Source organism: Monodon monoceros, unplaced genomic scaffold (genome assembly GCF_005190385.1).
Source record: "Monodon monoceros isolate NGI ecotype Baffin Bay Population unplaced genomic scaffold, NGI_Narwhal_1 Super_Scaffold_20, whole genome shotgun sequence".
Taxonomy (NCBI): Eukaryota; Metazoa; Chordata; class Mammalia; order Artiodactyla; family Monodontidae; genus Monodon; species Monodon monoceros.
Genome location: NW_021703777.1, coordinates 80,345,959 through 80,361,750, shown reverse-complemented (window position 1 = coordinate 80,361,750; position 15,792 = coordinate 80,345,959). Strand labels below are relative to the sequence as shown.

The 15,792-nt window shown below is 34.4% G+C and overlaps 1 pseudogene; it reads left to right on the top strand.

Moving 5' to 3' along the window:
* Positions 1–9,516: 9,516 nt before the first annotated feature.
* On the top strand, positions 9,517–10,843 carry LOC114902901 (annotated as a pseudogene).
* The last annotated feature ends 4,949 nt before the right edge of the window (positions 10,844–15,792 follow it).

The window sequence follows — 15,792 nt, the reverse complement described above, 5'->3', positions numbered from 1 at the left end:
CTATATTCTCAAATCCTGCCAGACTATTCCATTAAGTAAACAGGAAAACAGCACTACTTCTTTTGTCATGAATAAGGAAAACTGGATATTTGCTGTGTCCTTGCTAAGCACTTTTGTGGTCCTGGTAATGTCACTAAGCCTTCTGGGGCTTCAGTTTCCTCATTTGTAAAATAAACAAATTAAATTCAGTGGTACTTAAAATTCTTTCCAGTTCCACACTTCTGCAACTTGGCTTCAAATATCACTTCAAAATAAAATTTATAAATTAGATTTATTGCCATTGTTTGCTTCTTTCAAAACAAGAAATTCATAGGAAAGGATAAGTACAGTTTATTTATCTGTATTTATTTATTTATCTGAGGTCTATTTTCTAAACAACCATTCCTTGTAAAAATCTGTAGGGCTTTATCCTTTCTGAAGCAAGATTATTTTGGCATTTTTAGGTTTATTTCCTGAGGAGGAAAATGAAGCCCTTATTGAAAGTTATCTCTCCTAGGACATATCACTTCCCATTTGTCTTTTTTTTTCCTAGCAAAATCGATTCATTGATTTATGTTCCTGATTCAGACTCTTTTTTTTTTTTTTGCATGTTTTTGAGTCTGATAATTATGACTCTTCTCATCAGTGGTTCTGAACATCAGGTTTGAGGTTTATACATTTGTGCATGCTTTTTGAATTCCAGCTTTACTTCTGCATTGTGCAAAGAAATAAGTTGGTTTGACAAGGCTCAATTGTTTTGTAAAACAAAGTAATTAACTAACAAGTAAGAGACACCGCCACACTAGAGAATTCTAGATAATTTACTTTTAAGTATGTTTTAAAGGAAGCTGTAAACCTCAAAAAGAAATTGTCACAGACTGGAGAAGAGTATAGAGATGTGATGATGAAATGCAATTTTGTGGTGTGCTGGATTGAATCCTGGAATACAAACCACCTTAGTGACAAAACTACTGAAGCCTCGATGAAATCTAGATTCTAGTTAATGGTAATACACTAATGTTAGTTGCTTAGCTAGGACAAGTTTACCATAGTTATATAAGATGATAACGTTTGGGGAAATAATGCAGGAATATGGGGACTACTTGTGCCATTTTTACAATTTTTGTGAATCGAAAAATATTTCATGATAAAAGTTTATTTTTAAATTATTGTACCCAGAATTGACCTTTTTCATGGCATTTTGGAATGGTTTTCTATGCTAGAAAATCTGTGCAATGACTAGACTCTCTTGGCTTTAAATACTCATCAAGTTTACTATCAGTAGTAAATTTTCCCCAAATATTATAATGTGATAAAAGGGAGACTATTTCCACAGACAAGCATCAACCACACAATTCATTTTATTCCAATCTGAATAAGGAAGAGTTCTAAGAAAAAACAAATTCATCCTCTATTTTAAATATATTCAACAATTGCTTTAGACAAAACTAGTCCCTTTAAATCCTAAAAAGCAAACCTATATTTTAATATAGCTAATTTTTATTTACTTAAAAAAATCAAATATATTAGTACAGAAATAAAATTCAACTGTGAAAAACTGTTTCTAATATTTTCTTAAGTTTTGCAAAGTAGTGATGAAATAAATGGACAAACTTGTCAAAATTGATCAAACTACATTAGGTTTTTAATATTATCTAAGAGGTGGGCAAACCTGTCAAAGTCAACTAAACTAATCTATATTATTAAAAAAAAATTCAAGTAGAGAGTCTATCAAATTGAATACATGGTATTAATATTTTAATGATATAGAATGCTGTAACTACACAATTTTTTTTTGCAGGCCTTTCACTGCTGTGGCCTCTCCCATTGCAGAGCACAGGCTCTGGACGCGCAGGCTCTGTGGCCATGGATCACGGCCCCAGCCGCTCCAGGGCATGTGGGATCTTCCCGGACCGGGGCACGAACCCATGTCCCCTGCATCGGCCAGCGGACTCTCAATCACTACACCACCAGGGAAGCCCACTACACAATTCTTAAAAAAATATGTTTTACTTAGGATTTTTGGGTGGCGTTTTTGGTAGTTTTCTTTTAACCTAGTAGAAAAGCGCCAACCAGTGTAGTGACGAATATCTGTGCTGTTAAATACTCAACCAAATTATGCTATCAATTCCTAACTTAATGGCGTAAAGAAAATAATCCAAATATCACTGAGAAATCAACTGTTATCTTTGCAATGTCAAATACTTACAGTTGGATAAAAGTACAGATGTTTTAAACTTGTCTCAACTTATGGCATTTGCTAGATTCTACTTCTATAAAGAAGTAGAATGCCATTTTGTGTGTGTGTGTGTGTGTATGTGTGTGAAATACCAAAATAATCATGTATCAAAAATATTCTCAGTAATAAATTTTTTCTAATAAAAATTGTACAAGTCTAACTTTATAACCATTGAGGAGGCAATACCTTTGACTGGGTACCAAAGAGTGGAAAAAAAAACAGTGGTAAGTTCATATATATATATATATATATATATATATATATATATATATATGGTACTACATATAAAATGTACTCTCTCCATCATCCTTCACTGCATCATAAGTCTACTGAAAAAAAAAAACCTTTAACAATAAGTATATCTTGAAATTATTGAAATATTTTTATTGTGAAAAGCATTCGTAACACATAGAAGTTCACTGGGTAGTTCTTAGTGCAGTTCTTAAAGTTGTCAAATTTAAAGTGGAGATTTTCTTTTACAAAATATGTGTTGGAAATTTGCTGATTTTAATAAGTACTATTACTAGATACTGCTTAGCTGCTAGTTACAAAAAAATTACTATCTATTCCTTTGAAGTGAAGATAAGGTTTTAAATAAGCCTCTTTTTGAAAGAAACAATTGTCATGGAGACAATATTTTTGAAAACAAGTAGTATTTGGAAATGTTTCTATAATTATATAATTTTCTTCCAGAAATGGTATCATCTGTAAAAACTTTTTTTGTCCATGTAAAACACTTAAAAAGAGATTTCTAACCTGTTTAAAAATCTTTCAAATTAAGAGTGTCATTGGGTTTTGAATGCACTTGATAAAAATATTAAAATGCAACAGAATCTAAATCTAGTTGACACTTGAACAATGCAGAAGTTGGGGCACCAAGCTTCTGTGCAGTAGAAAATCTACATATAACTTCACAGTCTGCCTTCCTTATCTATGATTCTGTACCCACAGATTCTACCAACCTCAGATCATGGAGTATCACAGTACATACAAAGTGAAAAAAATCTGTGTATAGATGGACTGGTGCAGTTCAAATCCATGTTGTTCAAGGTAAAATGTAGTGTGAAAAAATAATGGATGGACTTAGGGAAGTTAGAAGGTACTAGCTGAATTTTAATTAAAATTTTCAAACAATTGAAATGTAGAATAAAGAAATTTGTGACAACAAAAGTAAAAATAGATATAAATTGAACTACATCGAAATTAAAAAGCATGCCTCAAAGGGCACAGTAAACCTACAAAATGGGAGAACATATTTGCAAACCATATATCTGGTAAGTGGTTAATATCCAGAATTTATAAAGAACTCCTACAGCTCAACAACAAAAAACTGATTAAAATAATGAGCAAAAGGATTGAATAAACATTTTTCCAAAGGAGATACGCAAATGAGCAGCAAGCACATGAAAAGATGATAACATCTCTAATCATTAAGGAAATAAAAATAAAAAGCAAAGTGAGATGCCACCTTACAACAATTAGAATGACTATCATTAAAAAAAAAATAAGTGTTAACAAGAATGGGGAGAATTAGGCATCTTTGAGCACTGTTGGTCGGAATGTAAAATTGTCTAGCTGCTATGGAAAGCAGTATGGCAGTTACTCAAAAAATTAAAAATAGAATTACCATATGATCCAGCAGTTCTGCTTTTGGATATATACCCAAAAGGATTGAAAGCAGGGTCTCAAAAAGATATTTGTATACCCATGGTCATAGTAGCAGTATTCACAATAGCCAAAAGATTGGAAGCAAACCAACTGTCTGTCAATGGATGGATGGGTAAACAAAGCATGGTATATACATGAAATGGAATATTATTCAGCCTTAAGAGGATGAGAACTGTGACACATGCTATAACATGGATAAATCTTGAGGACATATGCTAAGTGAAATAAACTGGTTGCAAAAAGAAAAACACTTACATGAGGTACCTAGATCAGTCAAATCACAGAGATACAAAATAAAATGGTGGTTGCCAAGGGCTTGGGGAAGGGGAAATTGGAAGTTGCTTAATGGGTATATAGTTTCAGTTTTGCAAGATGAAAAAATTTCTGTAGATTTGTTGCACAGCAATATGAATGTACTTCACACATTTAAAACTGGTCACTGTGGTCAATTTTATGTTATGTTCACACAACTAAAAAAAACTTTTATAATATTTACAAGTTAAATATTTTAATATTAAAAATATGTGTTTATATAATCAAAAAGAATTGGTTTGTAATTCTTCCATCAGAAATACGTAATGTTGTGAGGTGTCTTTTTCAGCTATGATAACCAGTATCATCAAATACAGAAGAAAACAAAGTTTGTTTAGATTTCTGAATTGCTTTTTGCATGTTTTTTTTTTGTTGTTTTTTTTTTGTTTTTGCGGTGCGCGGGCCTCTCACTGTTGTGGCCTATCCCGTTGCGGAGCACAGGCTCCGGACGCGCAGGCTCAGCGGCCATGGCTCACGGGCCCAGCCGCTCTGCGGCGCGGCATTTGGGATCTTCCCGGACCGGGGCACGAACCCGTTTCCCCTGCATCGGCAGGTCGACTCTCAACCACTGCGCCACCAGGGAAGCCTGCATGTTTTTTTAAAATTGAAGTATAGTTGATTTACAATATTCTATTAATTTCAGGTATACAACATAGTGAGTGATACAATATTTTTTTACAGTTCATACTCTATTTAAAGTTATTATAAAATATTGGCTATATTCCCTGTGCTGTAAAATAATTCCTCGTAATGACTGTATGTTCATTGAAAAATTTTAAAAATAATGAAGCAACCACATTCATCATTAATACATTATTAATGGTACCTTTTAGTGAAAATATTCAGTGTTATTGATAAATACAATAATTGTAAAATAATTTAACTATATCTCAACTTTTAAATTCATATTTTTATAGTACACATAATTAGCACATTTATATGTTAATATATATGAATATGTATAATACATAGATCACGTTATAAATAAATATGCATCTATTGAAGTTCTACTCTTAAAATATTATGGAGGCAAATATCAAAATTCTATTATCTAGATTCCATTATCTAGAACACATAAAATAATTCCAAACTGGAGTTTGCCACACAGGCACTCATACCTTGCATATAAAAATTCAAAAAGTGATTGTTTTGAGATACCTAGAATGGATGTGAGATTTGGCTGTACATTTAGAACTTCTTGGTGAGTGAGGTATTTTAGCTGACACTCAACTGTCGTAACATGAAGCTATGACTCATTTCTGTTAAATTTCTTTCACTTTTACTCTTCAAGTATGTAAAAATTACACAGGTCAGGTTAATAGTTTCATATTAAAATTATAATTAATGATCTCAGTTGGCCCCAAATCTTACCCAATAATTAGACTAAATATTTTTAACCCTTCATTCTTCCATTCTCTGAGAAGATTCTTTTATACCTTCTCCTCACTTTTAAAACCCCTGATGTTTCCTCTCATTATGGTGCTCAGGAAATCTTTCTCTTTCCCTGAGAAAATACAACCAATCAAGAGAGAATTTATACAAGCCTCCACCATCACCAAGTGTACCAGTGTATCTGTACCTTTCCTTCTAATACTATGAATAAAAAAAATACGTTCTTCTAGAAAGGCCAGCTCCTCTCTTGCACTAGATCCCTAATATTGTCCCTAGAATACTATTCTAACAATTCTCATTTCTCTTTGATGTGTGATTATTTTTCCCTTGTCTGTTGGATTAATCCCATCAACAAACACACACATATCCTATAAACAAACAAAAATTCCCTCTCTGTATTCAAATTCCTCTCCATCTAACATCACTCTATAACATGAGTGTTTATACATGCTATCTCCTACCCTGCTCATTTATTGTTTTTTGAACCCACTGCAATTAGACTTTCTCCCCTAGAACTCTAGTAAAATAGCTCTGGTCAAAATCAACAACCTCCCCATTGCTAAATGAGCAGTTTTCAGTTTTCATCTTCACACAGCCAAGAGTATTGGATCACTTCTTTCTTGAAACATTTTCTTCATTGGGCTTCAAGGAAAACATATTCTCCTAAGTTTTTCTCCTTATTACCTTTGCTAACTCTTCTGTTTTCTTTTTTTCCTGACCCCAATTTTCACTCAGTCCTTTGATGATTTCATCTAATCTTATTATGTTACATTCTATTTATACAATGATAATTCCCAAATTTGCATCTCCAGCACAGACATGCTACTAAAATTCAGATTTCTATATTCAATTGCTTCCCCAACATCTGCACTTGCATACCTCATAGGCAGCTCAAACTTTCATTTCCAGAATCAAATACTAATTCTCTGAAGTCTTATTTTTCTCGATAAGTATCTTCATCATCTTTGGAGGCACTCTTGATTTCTCTTTTTTGTTTCTCTCACCACATCCAATCTGCTAGAGAAGCCTTTTGGTTCTACCATGAAAATATATGAGTCTGTCTACTTCTTGCTTACAAGTGTAAGGATTAACACCTATAATAATCAAGTTATATTCTAAGGTAGCTTTTATTTGTTGCCTGGTAGTTTGCAGTTGGCTCAGAACTGATTTACCACTATTGCCTTTTATCTGTCCTCTACAGTCAATTCATCACACAGAAGCCAGCAGTTTCTTTTAAAATGTTATACCATGCTAGTTACTTATTTGGAATCTCCTGGTATGTTGCTATATCATACAGATTAAAAAAACAAAGTCCCTAGTATGTGCTTCCAGCCCTTACCTCCTCTCCCAACCCCCATGTATCTGACATCATCTCCCACAGATCTCTTACCTTCTTCTTGGCAGCCACAGTGGCATCTTTGCTGGGTTTTGTCTGGAATCTTCCCCCAGAGCTCCTTGGCTTATTTTCTCACCTCATTCAGATCTGTGCTCAAACGTCACTTTATAAATAGTGCCTTCCCTTACCACTGTTCCTAAACTAGTAACCTCATATGCATCTCTCCCTCTGTTTCCCTCCCCCCCCACTCCATTCTTTTTCTCCTTAGCACTTATTTCTACTTGACTCTTCTCTATTTTATCTTTTTTCCTGTCTTTCCCTCAAAATTATGTTTTATCAGAGTAGATATTTTTATTTATCAGGGTAGATATTCAGGCTCACTGCTGTATTCTTTGTGCCCAGCACAGTTCTTTATGCACAGTAGTTATCCAATAAACATTTGTCAAATAAATTGAGAAAAGTATTGAAATTGATAATATGTGTTCTACTTCTTAATGTACTGAAATACATTACTCTTTTTTTTTCTTTAGTAGTGGCTTGTCAAATAAGAAATTGTACATTATCGCTTGCCTTGTTTAGTATAAAGAAGTTGGATCAATAGGGAGTGGTGAGGGCTTCTTTAATCTATAAAATTCTCTATAACTAAAAATTTTAAATTGCCAGCTGGGCTGATCATTGGAGAAGAAAATTACCAGACAGCTAGGCGCTATTTTTTTTGTTTTTGTTATTAAGAGTTATTTTCAAATGTAAAGATGAGCAACTTTTGTAATTGTAGTAACAATATTCATAAATGTGAAATTGCAATACTCAAAAATATATGTGTATTTTAATTTCAGGCCACTTTTATTTCATACTATACATACTATAACATAAAAGCTGTTTCCAGTCAGATGATGTCAGAAGGCTATAGATGTTGAAAAAAGAACAGAAAATACAAAATCTCTTGCAGACCCTTTTGCTATTAGCTGAAGGTATTAGATAACCATAGCTATAGCTATGACTAAGGTACATGGCACATTAAAAAAATAAATCCTGGTTCTACCACACTTACTGCTATGGTAGGTACTGGCACTACCATAGCACTAACTAAATTTTCACAAACCAAGATATCTGACTTCCATGTAACAGAAGTATGAATAGCAGATGGTTGTGAGGGAGCAAATTTTGGATAATTTGTAAGAGGATCTTTTTCTATGACTTTCTAATTAAAGTTTTTGGCTGGATTGAATTGCAAAGTCATAGCATGTTTTTATGCAACTTGCTTTATTAGCATAATATACAGATGACATTTGCAAAGATTATATATACAGGATAAGAATAAGTATTTCTAAAGCACACATAACTGAATAGTGAGACTTGGTAACCATGAAGTCACTGGAGTTCAAATTTCTTGAATGTTAGGTTCCTAATACTAAAAGAAATAATCCCTTCAACTTGGAATGCAGGAAATGTAGTGTCAAATCCTGGCTCTGCCACTACCTAAATGACTTACTTTGGCCAAGTTACTTAATCTTCTGAGTTTTGGTTTTGTCATTTAAAAATGGGGACAATAATATCTACTTAAGTGAATTGTTCAGGTATTTAAATAAAAGTGTGTCTAAAGTTCTTAGCATACTGACAAGTATATACAAAGTACACAATAAAATTTATCTATTTTCATCATAAATTAGGCAACAAATGTATAGTTGAGGAAACAGATGCCTCCTATCTAGATATATTCTCTTCACTTTTTAATTTTTTTGTTTATTCACCAAAATTGTATTAAAAGCATACATGAATATGATTTAGTCACTTATTTAATAAAATTTTATTCTCTAAATTTTCCTACATCTCCATCAATCCCATGATCATTTTTTGTCCATAGCTTTGATTTCCTGGTGCTCTATCCCTTGCCCAGAAAGCCTGCCCTTCTGAATGCCCAACTACCCAGATCCTAGCTGTGTTGGAAGGTATACGTTGAGTCTCAATTTGCCCAATTATCTTTCTCTGATGGTTGAGCTTCTCTTCTCTCCCTGCTGTTAGGTATTTATTCTCAGTCCTAAGAAGGTCAGCACTTTGTTTTTTCTTTTTCTTTTAAAATCATAGTGGGGAATGTACAAGATTTATGGTTGTAATATATGGATTCAATCTTATCACTTATTCATGTAAGGCAATCAAGATGAGGGTGGATTCTTTTATACAAAACAGTCATAGTATTAGCTCTCTAAATGCGTTTGAGTACCGGTCGGTTAAAAATCACTGGTAAAAACAAATTGTATTGTTGCTATAACTGTATTAGTGTTGTTTCTTGTAAACTTGAGTGAAAACATTTTAAAAATACAGAAATAAGGATAATAATTTTTTTCTAATTTTCTTATGCAGTGAAAAGTATTATTGATATTTTGTTGCATATTATCTTCCTATATATAATATGTATATGAATGCACATGTATACTTCTAAAATCAAAAATAATATATCTAATGAACTGCTTTTTAAATAGTTAATGTTTGACTACTTTTTCCCCAGACTCCTTGGTAATCTGTTAGTGGGAGATCTTTGTGGCTGTCCCCTCGCCTCCTCCAGTGACACAGAACCCTACAAGTCTCAGCCATGTGTGAGTGCATCTCCATTCATGTTGGCCAGGCCGGTGTCCCCATCAGCAATGCCTTCTGAGAGTTCTACTGACTGGAACACGACATCCAGCCCAATGGCCAGATGTCAGGTGACAAGACTATTGGGGGAAGGGATGACTCCTTCAACACCTTCTTCAGCGAGACAGGCACTGGCAGGCATGTGCCCACAACAGTGTTTGTAGACCTGGAACCCACGGTCATTGATGCATTTTGCACTAGCACCTACTGCCAGCTCTTCCACCCTGAGCAGTTCCTCACAGGCAAGGAAGATGCTGCCAATAACTATGCCCGCAGTCACTACCCCATTGGCAAGGAGATCATTGACCTTGTCTTGGACCAGATTTGGAAATAGTATACAGGTCTTCAGGGTTTCTTGGTTTTCCACAGCTTTGGTGGGGGAACTGGTTCTAGGTTTACCTCCCTGCTGATGGAACGTGTCTCTGTTGATTATGGCAAGAAGTCCAAGCTGGAGTTCTCCATTTGCCCAGCACTCCAGGTTTCCTCAGCTGTAACTGAACCTTACAACTCCATCCTCACCACACACACCACGCTGGAGCACTCATTGTGCCTTCATGGTAGACAATGAGGCCATCTATGACTTCTGTTGTAGAAACCTCGATATTGAGCACCCAACCTACACTAATCTTAATCACTTCATGAGCCAAATAGTGTCCTCCATCACTGCTTCCCTGAGATTGGATGGAACCCTGAATATTGATCTGACAGAATTCCAGACAAGCTTGGTGCCCTTATCCCCACATCCACTTCCCTCTAGCTACATATGCCCCTGTCATCTCTGCTGAGAAAGCCTACCATGAGCAGCTTACTGTAGCAGAGATCACCAATGCTTGCTTTGAAACAGCCAACCAGATGATGAAATACAACCCTCACCATGGTAAATACATGGCTTACTGCCTGTTGTACCATGGTGATGTGGTTCCCAAGATGTCAATGCTGCCATTGCTACCATCAAGACCAAGCATACCATCCAGTTTGTGGACTAGACAGGCTTCAAAGTTGGCAATAATTACCAGCCTCCCACTGTGGTACCTGGTGGAAACCTGGCCAAAGTACAGCTTGCTCTGTGCATGCTGAGCAGCGCCACAGCCATCGCTGAGGCCTGGGCTTGCCTGAACCACAAGTTTAAACTAATGTATGACGAGCGTGCCTTTGTTCAGTGGTACGTGGGTGAGGGCATGGAGTAAGGAAAGTTTTTTGAAGCCTGTGAGGACATGGCTGCCCTTGAGAAGGTTTACAAGGAGGTTGGAGAGGAGGTGGGAGAGGATGAGGGTGAAGAGTATTAACCTGTCTGCTACAGTTTTACACTCTTGTCTTAGGGTTGTCTTATTTGTGTTCTGTGGAGCTGCCCTTTGTGGCCCTATTTTGTCAATAAAAGTGATGTTTCTATTTTCAATGTCAAAATAAATAACTAGTTAATGTTCAATGCTAAGAGACCAGGTTGGAGACTAAGAACAAATTAATAGATATTCATTGCCTATCCACAAACAGTGCAGAGATGCTACAGGCTCTGACGTACCATCTCCATATATTCATGAGAGCTCATTATTAATGAATCTTGAAATTGTGTCAAGGCAAATAAAGTTTTCAGATCAACTTCACGAAATTAGTTAGGGTGGGCATATGCAAGCAGCGTTTCACAAATTATATGTGAAAAATCATATAGCTTTATAGCATACATTTCTTTAGAAGACACAAATTTGACAATCATACAGTTGAAAATGAACCCATCGATTCAAAATTTAAAAAGACATATTCTTTGTTCTTTGTTATCTCTAAGCTAAATAAAACTGCGTGGTATTTGTATCCTCCCTATGGAGAGGAAAGGCTGCATCTAATTGGGGATAAACCAATGCAGAACCATTCAGATAATTAACTCTTAAAAACATAAATAGCTCATCTTCAGGAACATATGCCTGGAACCTAGTGGGCACTCAGAAGATTATCACCACATGATAATAGAGCTTTAAATTTCTCTGATTATACTCAATCAGGATTTCTTTAGAATTCAAGATATTAAAGTAGTTCATTGTATTCTGGTGCAGGAATCTCCACTAGAGTCTTAATTCCTTATTAAAGGCTATTTATTACAACATAAATTCAGGTTATTCTTATAGTAGAGGAAAGACAAGTTGGAATCTAGAGAAACTATAGCTAAGAGGCCAATGGATACTGGTTATAGGAATTTAAGGGAAGAGGCATTTTTCCATGAGATAGCCTTGGCAATATGTCAATTTCCTATTATTCTAAGGAGCAGGAAAATAAAAGATTTAGATCCTAAACACCCATACAAAGATAGAAAAACTGTATTTGTAATGGGCATTTTTTTTTACTATATATTTTTGAAATCAGTGTCTAGCTTATTCTAGCACTCAATTTAGTTTTGGATTAAAAAAACACAATTTTGTAGATTCAACCTAGAAAAAGAAGTGCATGATGTCACTTGTTTTTGTGTCTGGCTTATTTTCACTCAGCCTAATGTCCTCTAGGTTCATTCATGTTGTTGCCAAAGGCAAAATCTCCTTGAAGATGTACAAGCAGAGAGTAAAACTGGGGAGGGGAGGTGGGGAAAATGGGGAGATGTTTGTCAAAGGACATAAAGTTGCAGTGATGCAGGATGAAGAAGTCTAGAGATCTAATGTACAGTATGATGACTATAGTTTTTTTTTTAACATCTTTATTGGAGTATAATTGCTTTACAGTGTTTTAATTTCTGCTGTCAGAAATTTGCTGACAGAGTAGATTTCTTGTGGCCTCATCACATGCACAAAATGGTAACCTTGTGAGGATCTGATATGTTAATTAGCTTGACTAGTAATCATTTCACTCTATGTATATCAAATCATAAATGTATCCAACCTTTATTAAAAGTAAAAATACTTCGTATTTTTTGTTTAAAGTAAATTAGAGTATGAATAAATTAATGAGTAATCATTTCAACAGATGATCTTTAAATCTTAACAACGAAAAGAACAGCTCTCTAATTCTTGGATATTATTTTTAAATATATGAAATTATAAGGGAGGGAAAGAGAAATTAACCAATATTCCCAATATACATATAATTACTATGAAACTGTAGAGTAGGCACAATACCATTCTCATGATTGCTAATTTCTTCCACTACTAAACTTTTCCAGGACTAAAAACTGAATGATTATAGCCCTCACCAAGTTTCATTTTATTTTCTTAAGTAAAACAATTTCACTTTAAACATGTTCTCAAAGATGAGAAAACTACATTATATTGGAAAGTGCACTGGGTGTGAAGTGGTGGCATGGCTTTTGTTTTTGTTTGTTTTTTAATCTTGGTTCTACCACCTGATAGTTATAAAATTCTGGAAAAATAACGTTTTTGTCCTATACAGTAAAATGAAGGGAGAGGATAAGAGAGATAAATATTTTATTTATTCCTCATTCCAGCCATATGATTTGGTACTATGAGGGGCAGTACAGTTCAATAATTAATAGTACAGGCTCTGTGGTCAGGCAGCCCTATATCACCAGTAAATGCCAATCAACCACAGAGTCCTGAAGAGTCAAGACCGCCTGACAGAAAAGTACATGCCTGTCCCAATCTAACCTTCTGTGGTCTAATAAAAGGATGACTGTGGGAACTAATTAAACAGCATTGGAGAAAGAAGAACAATATCCATCCTTTACAACCGTTAATATTTCTGCTTATGAACAATACTGTGAAACTGTGATTGTTTTTCCCAAAACTGCCTGTGTAGAATTCAGAATTTGTTTCTACATTTGTTTGGTGCATGATACTGGAATGCTGCCTATGAAAAATGAATATTTTCAGTAAGAAGTATGTTTCTCTCACATCAGTTCAATTTAGCCTTATCAGAAAAAGTCAGAAAAGGGTACTATTCAATAATGAGAAATATATGTGGCTTAGAGTCACACAAATATAAGCTACTTCTGGGTGATTTACAGGAATAGTAGAGAAATCAGTGTTTTAAAACAGATATAGCAGTATGAAAATAAGAAAAATATGCTTCTTCCTGAAAAATAATTTAGTTTTTTAAAGGATATCTTACAAATTATATATATATATAAATATTATATATATATTTATTTAAAAGAATTCATCATTGTTGTCTGATCACTTTTTCTCTTTTAAATAAGCATCTTTCTCCTCGGAAGAAAAGCTAATAGGAGATTTACCATCTATTTTTCCAGCAAAACTTTTATGTAGAAGTGTGAGCAACTGTTTAACAAACATAAAACATTACTCTCAAACAGCACCAAATGCTTCAGGTTGTGTTGTAACTATCTTGGATGGACTTTTGCACAAAGTTCCAATAGATATCTATATATCAGCTAACTCCAACACTTCTTATCTCTGTCACCTTTCACTACCTTGAGATGCTAAATCAGTTTAACAATCAATTCTTTTTGAAATAATACCTATTATTCCTCTAACTTATGCTCCCACTTCTGTCCTCTCTGCCAGATTTATGCTTTTTTGACCTGTTAGCTGGTTTCACTATAAATCAACTACAATGGATATTCTTTCTGTCCTTTCTTTCCTTTTCTTATACAAACCCTAATCTCTGCGAAATCAGTGCCCTCTCCTGTGGTCCATTCAACTTCATGTTGATGAGCTTCTAGCAATCACACATTGATGGCAGGGATGAGGCTATCAAGAACAGGAATGCAGATGTTGTTCTTATGATAGTTACTATTTCAAACTATTAATCTTTCATTCTTGAGAGAAACTTGAATTCAGATCATCTGGTCATAATACTGTCTTTCTCACTGTCTTTCTCTTACTCACTGAAGATTAAGTCACTGGCCTTATGGATGTCTTTAAGTACCACCATTATCTTAGGAGATAAGTGTCTTCATTAATTGATATTTAATCCACATGTTTTATAATTGTTTCTCTTCCTCAACATCAATGGCTCTAAGCTTCATGCCACATACATCCTCATATACCTCTTGGCAACAACCTAAAACTTTGTCATAATCCAGAAATAGCCAATTAATATTTATACTACAAAATTCCATTATCTGATCTCATGCTTTTCTAGTTCTCAGTCTCTCCTATTCAATATATCTACTTTTTAAACTCAGAGACATCCCTTTTTTTCACCAACCTGTTTCCTACCAATCTATTAGCTATATTCTAGCTTTCCTTTCTTCCTCATTCAGGATTCGAAAGCATGTCAATTGCTGTTGTAATTGTTTTTATTGCTGATTTTCTTATCTGCAAGTATCTCTCAAGCTTTGTCACCTAGCTCATTTAGCTGAAAAAAGTCAAAATGATACAAAATTATGACATAAAAATCCTTCTTAGTACCATTTCAAAACTTGCTTAACATGTGTATTTCCAAGAATAGAGAGTTTTTAAGGTTTAAAATTGAGAGAAACGTACACAGACTTCTCATATACTCCCTGTCCTCACACATGCATAGCCTCACCCGTCATCATTTTTTACAAGAATGGTCATTTTTTTCTTTTGAACCAAAGATGAACCTACACTGACACATCATAATCATCCAAGTCCATAGTTTACATTATGTTTCACTCTTGGTGTTGCACATTCTGTGGGTTTGGACAGAAGTTTAATAACATATATCCATCATTATCAAACAGTATTTTCACTACCTAAAAAGCCTCTGTGGTCCACCTATTCATCTCTTCCCTTTACTTGCCCGTCCCCCACAATCACTGAACTTTTTCTCCCTAGTTTTGCCTTTTCTGGGATGTCATATGGTTTAAGTCATACAGTATGAAGTCTTTTCAGATTAGCTACTTTCACTTAGCAATAGGCATTTAAGTTTCTTTTATGTCTTGACAGTTCATTTCTTTTTAGCTTTGAATGATATTCCATTGTATGGATTTTCTACAGTTTATTTATGCATTTACGTACTGAAGGACATCTTAGTTGTTTCCAAGATTTGACAATTATGAATAAAGCTGCCGTCAACACATGTATGTAGGTTTTTGTGTAAGCTACACAACTTGGGGTAAATAACAAGAAGCAGAATTGCTGTATCATATAGTAAGAGTACATTTTGTAAGAAACTGCCAAACTGTCTTCCAAAGTGGTAGTACCATTTTGAATTCTCACCAGTGTGTACAAAAACTATAGTTAAGCATATTTAAAAAATAGGAATATCTACCGAATTGATTTTTATTTGCTACACATAATATCTGTGCAAAGAAAATAGTTTTTTTTTAATTAAATATATTTATGCTAATTTTTCTTTCTTTTTTTTTTTT